At 42.3% G+C, this 12,726-nt stretch overlaps 1 protein-coding gene across 5 annotated transcripts in view; it reads left to right on the plus strand.

Annotated features, from left to right (window-relative positions):
- LOC138293040 (flavin-containing monooxygenase 1-like) overlaps window positions 1-12,726 on the plus strand; it is a 378,358-nt gene that overhangs the window by 147,143 nt on the left and 218,489 nt on the right. For 2 of the 5 annotated variants that reach the window (XM_069232026.1, XM_069232024.1), the window contains exon 1: window positions 11,346-11,721. The exons of 2 other annotated variants lie outside the window; for them this stretch is intronic. The gene's annotated coding sequence lies outside the window, so the exon portion shown is untranslated. Of the gene's footprint in view, window positions 1-11,344; window positions 11,722-12,726 lie in introns of those variants that run through there. One more of the 5 variants, XM_069232028.1, reaches the window with a different exon arrangement.

The raw sequence follows: 12,726 nt of genomic DNA on the forward strand, positions 1-12,726 counted from the left end.
TATCTCGCGCCCTAAGGTAACTATAACTCGCTCTCTCACCATGCACAGTTTTTCCTTGAAAATGTGACAGCTAATATTTAATTGATATTTTGAGTGATGTTATAAAAGTTGTCATAAGTGCTGAAATATCCGGGGTAATTAGCAGTGCATGGTGAGGGCGCGAGTTATAGTTACCCTAGGGCGTGAGTTATAGTTACTTGTAGTAACTGCTGAATTTCTATGGTAAATTCAGAACCTAACTATACTGCCCTGTAACCTTTAGTTTTTCCAGTGAATTTCTCCGTTTTTTTAATCCTATTTCCTAACTATAATGTCCCTGTAACCTTAGGTTGTTTCAGTGAATTTCTATGTTTTTTTAACGTAAAGGCATTATAATAACTATACGTTAATCCAACCACCGTTGTGCAAGGCCTTCGGCCAACCCCCTATACCCAACTTTCCTATGCCACGCACATCCTTTGGCTGTGTGCAGCAGGAGTTGACCTCAGAGCCTGGCCTCAAGCCAGACTTTTCAACCAATCCCCTATAATCACCCAACCCTGTGTCATCTTGGCTTGCCCTCTGTTTCTGCCTTTCTGCTTGTTTCTTGCCTTCTGTTTGTCCATCTCTATCCATTTCTTGCCTTCTTGCTTCTCTGCCCATTTTCTGCTTGTTTTTCGCCCTCTGTTTGTGCCTTTCTGCCAATTTCTTGTCCTCGGTTTGTGCCCCTCTGCCCGTTTCTTGCCATCTGCTTCTGCCTTTCTGCTTGTTTCTTGACCTTTTCTTGACCTTTGTTTCTGCCTCTCTGCCCCCTTTTGGCTCTTTTCTTGTTCTCTGTTAGAGCATTTCTGCTCATTTCTGCCCTCTTTTTACGCCTTTCTGTCTTTTTCTTGCTCTCTGTTTCTGCCTTTCACTGGTTTGGTTTTATGATTGTTTCGTGCTCTCTGTTTCTGCCTTTCTGCTTGTTTCTTGCCCTCTGTTTCTGCCTTTCTGCTCATTTCTGCCTTCTGTTCCTGCCTTTCTGTCCATTTCCTTGCCATCTTTGTGCTTCTCTGTACTTTTTCTTTCTGTTTTCTTGCTCTCTGTTTGTGCCTCTCTGTCCTTTTTCTTTCTGTTTCTGCCCTTTGTTTATGCCTCAGTCCTGCCAAGTGTCACCCTTGTCATGTTAGGGTAATGCAATTTAAGTTCAGTTCCCACATTACCACATGATAGGTAATTTGTCACACAAACAAGATGAAGAGAAAGTTAAACGGGATAATTACCTGTCTTGTTGTGAATGGCACTACTCTTTTCAATTAGCTGCCAGACATTGACACCTAGTGGCAGCCAGCTCCACTGATCAAAACAGCCTAAAAGTGCTCCTGGCACAAGGCAAACTTACATACTCACCTGAGACGAGATACTATTACCGGCCAGGCCTGAAGATTGTTCCAAAAGAACTATGTTTGAGCTTCTGGTAAGAGTATTGGGGCCAAGTAGGTGGGACGGCTTAACACTTGCTGACTGTACTGCTACAGTGCATGGATGGTAAAAGAAATCCAATACCTTCTCATTGAGCTAATGACTAATAATTGCCACTTGCACCTTCTCCAATCCGTAGTTAATTTACATTTAGCACGTCATGATCATGGGCCTAAGTAAACTGGGAACTATATTAGTGCCTTCAATTTCTGGTACTTTGCAGCAGTTTAAAGATTTTCTTAGACTTTCCTGTTGCTCAAATGGGTGTAAATAATTATATTTATATGTTTCCCTTGTCTTCATCATTTGATTTTGTCAGCAAGAAAGTGTCACACAGAGTTGTTGAATGTCACTCATAATTACACAGACATTATGAAAATATCACACATAAGCAATATGAAACCTTGCCATCTTTGGTACCTTTCTTCTTGTTCGTAGCCCTTTCGGGCCATCTGGGACCATGGGTGGAGCCTCAAGGCCCTCCGCAGTCCCAGTTGGCTCCCACCTCCTGCGGGAGTCAGCATTGCTTCAGCAATCAAGGAGCGTCTTTAAGTAGCAGCTCCCTGGTTGCTGGAGTAATGCTTTCATCTCTCAGAGGGACCTGCTTGACCGATCCCGCTGTCAGAAAGCAGACTTTGTTTGCTTTTGCTTGGTGGGAGCAGTTAGCTCCCACCAAGCAAACAGTTATGTCCCAGGGGTGGGCACCCTGGGCCATAGCAGGAGCCAGCCCTGGGGGCTGGTGATCCCCAGGGCTATCAGTGGCTCCACGAGAGGGGCCACGTGGCCCCCTTCCTTTGAACAATGCCCAGGGGAGGTGGTGGTCCCTGGGCCTCCGAAACAGACCCCTTCACTTTTTTATTATAGCTCCGGGGAGGTGGTGGTTCCCGGGGATGTACTGGGGCCAGGCGTTCCCCTGTATCTCAATAAGTTGGAGCCTCAGTGAGGTGGTCCCGGGGGCAGCATCTCAATATGGTGAAGCTTGGGGGGTAGTGGTCCCCAGGGCTGTGGGAGAGGCCGACGGGCCTTCCCCACACAAATAACACATTTTGTTCTGGGGAGGTGGTGGTGTCTGGGGTACAGGGCCACACTACCCCTGCACATATTTTATGCATCGCCCCAGTGAGGTGGTGGTTCCCAGGGCTGCGGCGGGCGCCCATACCCCACATTAATTTTTAAATAAAGCTGTTGGGAGGTGGCAGTCCCTGGGGCTGTGGGGGGGTGCGTGGCCCCCTGCATCTCAATACGTTGAAACCCGGGGAGACAGTGGTCCCTGGGACCGTGGGGGAGGTTGATGGGCCTTTCCCACACAAATAAAACATTTTGCCCTGGGGAGGTGATTGTCCCTGGAGCTATGGGGGGGTAGGTGCCGCCCCCCCATTACAAACAATGCCCCGGGACTCTGCCCACCTAGGGGTTTCAAAAATACAAAATGAGGGAGCCCCACTTCATTTTAAAAAAAAGATTCTCTGGATCCGCCACGATTCACAAAATAAGAAAAATGTTTCTTTAGCACTGGGGTGCCCATCTGGGTTCCGACCACCGGAGCTAAGGGGTCAGGGTGTCTGTACCCTGGCTCCTTTTCTTTTTTTAATTTTTTTTTCCTGGGACTCAGCCCAAGCTGAGACCTAACATGGCTTCTAACACTGCCTTGTTGATGTGCTACCAGCCAATCAGATCTCAGCACTAGATCGGGAGGGGCCGTGAGTCCTTCGGGCCCATATATATACAAATTTGGAGATTCTTTAATTTCTCAAAACCTACTGAATGGATTTACACCAAAAAACAAAAAGGGTTCTTTCTGGACGAAGCTTACGTTTCTGCCAAATGTGGTGTAATTCTGTCCAGTGGTTTTGCCGCTATTGCTGTTCAAAATCCCTATGGAAAAATGAATGAGAAAATGTGTTTTTAGACTCCTCTTTTTCTCAGCCCCCACCACTTGACAGATCACCCCAAAACTTTACGGACAGCAGCTGAAGTTAGTGGTATTTTCTTAAACTTTAGTGAAGAGTCATCACGCTAAAATTATTGCCAAAACAAAAAAGGCTGCATCTATGGAAAAAAAAATATCCTAACTATAACTACCTACTGATGACCACCAGTAGGTAATATATATATATATATATATATATATATATATATATAAATCGATGTGTGTACATACTCACGTGTGCACCAGCAGCCAGAGTGCTCCACTTTGAAGACCGTTTTGTTGTGGATATATATATATATATATATATATATTAAACAAAAGAGTCACTTTGTAGCAGAAACGGGAAGCAGGCTTTCTCAGATTCTCGCCGCATACATGACGCCGGCACCACCAAAAAGATTTCAAGAAAATTCTTTCTTTTATTCTATTAGATGCAGTATAAGGTATAAAATGCTGAGTACTAATTCCAGAGCTACAGCAACTCGTTTCGGCCTAAGCCTTCAACTGGCCATAGAGTTATGTGCATCATAAGTGTATTTAAATCATGTGACTACCCACCATGCACCAATTAAAATTCAGTTCTTTCTTTTGATCACTAATTCCCTCATTGCTAGCCCCACTCTAATTTGTTACTCTTTTTACAAAATAATGATAGAGTGCTAGTATTTAATATTACTTAACAAATTCAATCCTACATTTTCTTATCCATATTATATTGCCAGTTTTACCCTTTTAATCATTTTTAACTTTTTAATAACGTTTTACTATCTTTTTAAATTATTTTTAATCTGAATTGGTAAATTACCCATTTCTACATAATTTCACATTGTCCAATATGGTGAAGCAATACATATCTAAGCTATCCTATCTTAAAAAAAAATTCCAGAACATTATTTTGTCAATAGTTTCCCATTTTCCTATCTCATGTAAATCAGGCTTAATACTAGTTTCTAGTGTTAGTAAAGTACTTTCTCTAAGGAACAAATTATTTTCTTTTAGAGCTGGGGGTAACCAAACAAAAGATCTTATTCACAAGTCTTCACCAAAACATCATTATCACAGCTTGTTTATAACAATATTACCAATTTCCACTACAGCCATGAAGGATTCAATAATCATCTAGAACTAGTTAAGAATCCAGTTACATCTAGTATTCACAATACATATTATATATCTAAATCATATAATTCCAAAATCACATCCTAATGTTATGGATCCGTTTTCATCACAAAAATAATTAACTTTCGTTTAGTTCATCTGGATTGTTTCAAATGTCTATCTCTTATAAATGTCTATGTAGTTCCGCGTCCATATTAAAGCCCCAGGGCATCTCACTACCAATCAAGATAATCCATTTGGAACCCATTCTCCTTAGTGTTTGCTCACAATATCCTCCTCTGACACTCTAATATGTTGAATACCATAGTATTTCAATCCTTTATGTTCATCTTGATGATGTTCCCAGATTTGTTTTGCCATTGGATATGTTGGATCTTGATTGTTTATTGCCCTCAGGTGCTGTAATATACATAGTTTAAGTTTATTCACTGTGCTGGCCATGTATGTTTTGCCACAGATACATTCCAATACATAAATCACATAGGGTGTTTCACAATTTATTCTCTCCATGATTTTCATTGTTCTACCATCAAATGTTCTGAACTACGTCATATTCCATCCAAAAGTGCATGCTTTGCACTTCGTACATTTCCTAAATCCTTGTTGATTACACATCAACCAATTTGATCCATCTTTTTTTTTTCCTTTTCTCATGAAGTCACATGACTGCTTGTTAATTAATCACACAATGTTGGTGCTCTTACATATGTAATCAATGGGTGGTTAGACAAAGATTTGTTTAATGTTTCATCCAATAATAACCATTTCCAATTGTTTTTCAATAGTATCCTCTTCTATGAAATCTCTCAAACATGTCATCCATTTGAACTTTCAATTCCATTTCCTCTGTACAGTTGCGCTTTACTCCTAAAAATTCTCCATATGGTACACTCCATTTTAGAGCCTTCGGATGTCCACTGTTTGCATGTAGCAAACTATTCGCACTTGTTGGTTTCCTATGCATTTTTGTGCACATTTTCTCATTCTTAATATACACTCCAATATCTAAATAATTGATCTCCAAATTACTCATTTCATTCATAAATTTCAATTGCTGAGGATTGTCGTCGAGAGAGGTTATAAATGTCACCAAATCCTCTTCTTCTCCTTCCCATATGAGGAAGAGATCATCAATGTAACGTACCCATAAAATAATGTGGTCTAGTGTTCCTTGGTTATTCTCTTGCCACACTACTTCAGATTCCCACATGCCCATTAAAAGATTTGCATAGGGTGGTGCAAATTAAGTTCCCATGGCTGGTCCTTGTTCTTGTAAATAATATTTACCATCAAATTTAAAGACATTATTGGTCAGACAATACTGCAACCTTTCTATTAACATGTCTGAATGTTCTAAAACACTAATTGATCTTAAAAAATACCTACAGGCTTCTAAGCTATCTTTGTGTTTAATTGAAGTGCACAGAGATATAACATCAATTGTAGCCATTAAATAGTTGGTTTTCCAAGGTATATTATTGATCCTATTTAGAAAATCCATAGAATTCCTTAAGTATAATGGTAGACTCTAAACATATGGGAACAAGAAGACATCTATGAATCTGGAAGTGTTTTCAAGTAGTCATCCAATTGAACTTACAATTGGACATAAAGGTGGATTAGATCTGTTTTTATGGATTTGTGCTAATAAATATATCATAAGAATAACTGGATGATCTGTCTTAAAGTATCTATATTCTTCTTCCACCAGTAGTCCTTTATCTAGCCATATCTGTAATTTTTGATGATATTCCATGGAATATGTTTCTATGGGGTTACCTTTCAATTCACTATACTTTTCTCTGTTTCCCAATTGTCTTTTGGCTTCCTTGATGTAATCAATGTTATTCATCAGCATAATATTTCGTCCTTTATCCAATGGCTTAATAACAATTGTATTGTCTTCTCATAAGTCCTTCAATCCACTCCAGTCCTCCTGGGTCATATTCATGCTCCCACATTTTCTAGTTTTTTTTAATTTTTTCGACGGTCCCACGGCCATCTTTGTTAGTCCATCTGTCATTGTTTCTTGAAAACTGTCTATCCTATTCCCAGCTGGAAGTTGTGGGCAAATTGTGATTTAGGTTTACATTGACTGGAAACGGTTACAATTGTTGGTAAACCGAGGAAAGACATAATTTGTGGTGAGATAAGTTCTCATAACTTATTTCCCTTTGGTTTACTTCTGATTCTTGTTCTAAGGCCAACAGAAGTCTTAATGATCCCAAATGAGATGTTTCCAAAGGAGATATCCAGTGAGACCTGATTGCCTCCTGCCTCTTGGGTTTAGATGCATACATTTTTCTCAGTTTCAATTTCCTGGAGAATTTATATAAGTCAATCCTAGCAGTTGCTAGGTCCATAGGTGTAATCGGACAGAAGCTCAGTCCCTTATTCAGGAGTTTCAGATGTTTATCTTTAAGGCTTTTGGAAGCAAGATTGATTACCACATTCCCATCTATTGTTACTTCCTTTATTCCTAAAGTATTATTTATTTTTTGCCCCTTCCTCTTCCTCTGTGATCTCCTTGTCCTTTTTGCCCTATCCTGTTTTGTGCTCCTCTTCCACGTCGTCTTGTTTCAATGTGATACAGCCTAATTTCTCCTGAGAAGTCCAGTTTTGGCCTCCCCACTGTTGGCATTTCGACCCCCGATCTCATGTCCGAGTTTTCTATGCTTGAAGGGGCTTTGTCTTTTTCAATTGTTCTGTCCATGTTTTGCTTACAATGAAATGAGTCAAACCATTTTGCAAATGTGAATATTCTGCCTGTCGAATAATCTATCTTATCCCCATTAGATTTCTTTGCTTTCTTCAATTTTATCTCTTTCTCATGTTTCTCCAGTCTTTTCTCCATTTCTTCTACCATTCTACTAACATCTTTCATAGCTTGTATAGGCTTAATTTGTCATTCAACATCCTTAATTTTCAATAAGGTTTTCTCCAATTTGAGTTCTGCCTGTATATATATATATATATATATATATATATATATATATATATATATATATATATATATATTATTATTATTATTTTTCCCCAAAAAAAATATATCTTTTTGTCAGTTCAGTTGCTGTCTTGAAAGTTTCCAGATGATCCATCAAGCATGGGCTGAGAAAAAGGGGGGGTCCCAAAACACTTTTTCCCCGTTCTACATCAATGGGATGTTTCATATTTGTGAACATGACTACAGCACGAACCACTGAAGAGAATTACACCAAAATTGGCAGAAAGCTATCTCATGGGGCAGAAAGCGTTCTTTCCCAGTGCTCATATCTGATTGGCTGCCAACACTTCAACAAGGAAGCGTTGGCAGCCATCTTGGGACTCAGCTTCAGCCTTGGTCTAGGGGGCCCCTTGCGGACCCCACTAAGACTAAAAAGTATTTTTTTTTTATGTCTGGAAAATCCACAGAACCATGGAATTTCCAGACATTTAAAACAAAGGGTGGTCTGGGGGCATTGAGGGCTTTAAAAAGAAGAGAGGCACACAGTGCCCCCTTCTATGAGCTTGCATTAGCCTTGGGGGTGGTCACCTCCCCGGGGTGATCTGAGATAAAAATGTGGGGGGCCACATGCCCCCCACAGCCCAGGAGACTGCCACCTCCCTGGAACTATCCTTTAATTATATGTGGGGAGCTGCCATGGCCTCCCCTGCATTCCCGGGGACCGTCATCTTAGCGAGACAAACGTTAAATAAAATGCGGGGTGGGCCACACTGCCCCAGGGACTGCCACCTCTACGAGACAAATGTTGAATAAAATGCTGTGGGCCAGGCAGCCCGGGGGACCACCACCTCCTTAGGGCATATGTTGAATGAAATGCAGGAGCTGCACTGCCCCCAGCAGCCCCAGGGCCAGCTCCTGTTGTCAAACAGCTCTCACTTGCTGCGAGTTGAGGTTTCCACTGATTGGAGGAAAATATTACTCTCACAGAGAGGGAGCTGCATTTTTAGCAGCTCCCTCTCTGTGACACCAATGCTGGCTTCCACAGGATGCGGGGATCCGACTGGGACTGCGGGGGCCTAGAGACTGCCCCTATAGTCCCATTGCACCCTTGGTGCCCTCCAGGGCACCCAAGAGAGATAGCAGGGCACCGGGGAGGGATCCCGGGGGCCTGAATCAGCCCGTAAAGGCCCCTTTCCCCCAAAAAAATAAAATGTTTGGGCTGGGCCCCAGGGGATGGGTTTCCTGGGGAACAGACACTGCCCCCTCCCCAAAATTTGTAACAAATTTGTAAGGCCCCCCCCCGCAGCCCGGGGGACTGCCACCTCCCCGGGGCACATGTTAAATGAAATGTGGTGGGGGCACGGGATCCCCCTGTAGCCCTGGGAACTGCCACCTCCCTGTGGAAAACCTTAAATGAAATGCGGGGAGGTATGCACCCCCCCACCACAGCCCACCTTACTCCTCTGCAAGTTCCAGGACATCTACGACAGCTGCCTCCCAGGAAATCCCAGCACTAAAACCTGTGACCGACACCCCCCCCAGAACCCACCCGGACCATCCACAGCTGGTCCATGCTCACCACGGAAGAAAAAGTAAGCATCATGAACAGCACCCACTCCGGAGCCCCCACGGACCCCTGCCCACACCACATATACATCAGAGCTAGGGCATCCATCGCCCTGAGCTCCAAAACCCAATGAATTGATCCATCAACATTGGCACCTTCCCTGAGGACTGGAAACATGCCAAAATATGCCCTCTCCTGAAGAAACCTTTGGCCGACCCATCAGAACTAAAGAATTTCCAGCCCAGCTTGCTGCTACCCTACCCCGCCAAAGAAATGGAGAAAGCAATCAACAAGCAACTACGGAAATTCATTGAGGCCAACAACTCCCTGGACAGCTCCCATTCTGGCTTCCTCAGCAACCACAGTATGGAGACAGCCCTCCTGGCAGCATCTGATTATTCCTACACTGCGGCCACACCATAGTGCTCATACTCCTCGACCTCTCAGCAGCCTTCGACAGAGTCTCCCACAGCACTCTACGCACCAGACTCCACGACATAGGAATCCGCGGAAAAGCCCTGGAATGGATCCACTCCTTCCTCTCCAGGAGGACGCAGAGGGTCAGACTCCCGCTCTACACATCCAGACCCACAGAAGTCAACTGCAGAGTCCCCCAAGGATCCTCACTGAGTCCCACACTGTTCAATGTATACATGGCCCCTCTAGCAGTCATCGTCAGAAGCCACGATATGAACATCGTGTCATATGCTGATGACACACAACTCATAATTTCCCCCAACTAAGACCTGGACACGGCCAAAAGGAACTTCCACTCAGGAATGGAAGCTGTAGCCAACTGGATGAGAGGAAGCTGCCTCAAGCTCAACTCCAACAAGACTGAGCACATCATCTTCGGAAACACCACCTCAACTTGGGACGACTCCTAGTGGCCCACATCCCTCAGCGCCCCTCCCTGCACAGACTGAGCACACCCACAACTTAGGCATCATCCTCGATTACTCCCTATCCATGACCCACCAGGTAATCTCAGTCACCTACTCCTGTTGGCACACTCCCCCAAACTTCGGAGGATCTTCAGATGGATCCCAGCAGACTGTTGCAGAACAGTCACCCATGCCTTAGTCACAAGCAACCTCGACTGCGGCGACGCCATCTATGCTGGCACCTCGGCTAGAAACATAAAAAAACTACAACTCATCGAGAATGCCGCCACCAGACTCATCCTGGACCTCCCAAGCCGAGAACACATCTCTCAACACCTGAGGACCCTCCACTGACTCCCGGATGAGAAACGAATCACCTTCAAGCTACTCTCCCACACGTACAAGCCCTTACACAATGCAAGACCAGCCTACCTGAACCACCACGTCTCCTTCCACACCCCAGCCAGATCTCTCCGCTCCACCCAGATGGCCCTGGCCACCATCCCTCGCATTCGTAAAACCACCGCCAGAGGACAATTCTTCACCTACATCACAGCAAGAGCTGGAACAACCTCCCCTTGCACCTCAGACAAAGCCCATGCTCACCATGTTCAGGGAGAACCTCAAGACGTGGCTCTTCGTATGAGGCACCTCCCCTTCCCCCAGTGCCTTCAGAAACTCATTGGTGAGTAGCCCAGCTTTAGAAAAACTGATTCATTGACTGATTGATTCCAATCTTTAAAACGATTTGCCTATTATTCACATCTTTTAGTTAAACTAGAAACACCAATTCAGTTTGTGGTGTATATATTTGTAAGTGGTCAATAATCAAATTTTTAAATGTTTCTTCATGAGCTCATCTACTTTTATGGCCTTTATAGTATGTTTCCTTATAACTGAGGGTCTGCATAATGCTTGCTTAACCAGAGCATAAAACAGTAGGCATGAAGGCACCCCTCAATAAATGACTGCCTGAAAAATGTCAAGAAACTGACAATGGGAAAAATGCAGTTTCCATTTGAAAAACTTAGAGTACAATATTCGATGTGCTGAAACGCATAATAAAAGTATTGTGTGTTTGAACGCAGGATGGTAGCAGGTCTATTTAGATGGTTACTAATTAACATATCTTGAAGAGAAAAATGCACCAGTAAGTTGGGTAGAAGAAAGATGCAGTTGCCTACTTTATTGAGCTGCAAAAATCACTATTGAGAGCAATAAAAAGGGCAGCTGATAGCACACGTATTTAATATTAATCAAGGTGACGCCCATGTTTATAAAGTGAAGCAATCAGCCTTATAATAATGTTGAATAAGAGGATCAGAAAAAATAGTGCGAATCCAGGAGGCGTAATGGGCGCTCTAGTTACACGTATTACCTCGAGTGACCTTCCTTTAAGCCCTGATAACAACCTAGGAGCTCTCATTTACCTTTAAGTCGTGGTACACCTTGTGCAATTGACCACGACTGTGCAATAAAACAAGCTCCGAATGAGTCTTGCCTCAAAATGCTAATCCTGCTTCCAGTTAGGTGGGGCAGCGACGCACAAACGCACTGAAGATATTTCGGCCAAGCCCAGTATGTGTCAGCTCTGTTCTACCGTAGGATGCCTGGAGTAGATTGTCTGCTTTCGAACCCAGCCAAGGTTTATGGGCTATCGCCAGGCTGTATGGTTTGCCGAGGACACAACAACAGCAGCGCAGGAGTTGCCTGGAAAACATCTAATGTTAGAACAGTGTATTCAGTCTCTGGTAAACCTATGTGCTCTGTAGAGATGAAAATGCTGTAGTTACTGGACTAGAAAGGAAAACGAAGAATTGGTTCAAGTGCAGTGACAGTGAGTATCTCTCATATTTGTTACTCTTGTTCATCTGATTTCTTCTCCAGGGCAACTTCTGTTGTGCAGCAGCATAGTTCGCCTTTCTGTTCACCATATACTGAGAGAGGTTGGTGAGTTAGTGCCTCCTGGGGAGAGATCTCCAGCAAGGAAATCTACTTTGTACTTCAGGAAATGTTTGCCTTGCAATGGAATTTGAATATCAATTTTTGAATAAAATAATCCAGCCGTTTACCAGTTTTTGCTTTAGGAATACGCCCTGGACTTCCTCCTGACAATTGCACTATATTGTTATATATATATGTAGGGATGTTAATGTAGCAACAGATCATCTCCCTTGTGTTTATTTAACTAGAAGGGGTACAATTTATTGGCCCCAAGTGTCTTATCAGAGTTGGGAGAAAACCACATTATTCTCAGAAAAATCAGTCCTTTTTAAGTGAGATTTTTCTCTGTGAAAGATAAGGTAAACAGTTCTACACAACTCGTATTACTTTAACAAAAAATTGGATTTGTCGGTTATTTCATATTAACCAAGTCAAACGTTAGTTAAAAAATATGCAAGTTATATAGCATATGTTAAGAATGTTGAAATTTGTCGCTAAATGTTCAAAATATTTTTTTTGTTTTTAATTAGTTGATAAACAGTTATATTTTATTTGCTGCTTTTTGCAACAAATAAAACGATATGAAAGTTTTTCTAAGCCTTTCAAACCGAATTTATGATTGTTTGCTAAATGTTGTAAATACATTTTTATAACATTTTTACAAATCAAATCGACTATGTTTAATATTTTAATAATATTTAAAAACAGTAGAGATATGTTATTAAGATGCATATATTTTAAGCTTGGTGGTCTTTATTAAAAACTGTCATAGGTGTGTAAACAGGAAAATGGATACTGGAGCTGGTTATCATTCTGTCTTAAATGTTTTAAATCAATATGTTAGTTCGTTTTTTTTTTTTTTTAAGTTGGAAATTACAGGCCGGTAAAAGCCTTAAAA

This window comes from Pleurodeles waltl, chromosome 4_2 (genome assembly GCF_031143425.1).
Source record: "Pleurodeles waltl isolate 20211129_DDA chromosome 4_2, aPleWal1.hap1.20221129, whole genome shotgun sequence".
In the NCBI taxonomy this organism is placed as follows: domain Eukaryota; kingdom Metazoa; phylum Chordata; class Amphibia; order Caudata; family Salamandridae; genus Pleurodeles; species Pleurodeles waltl.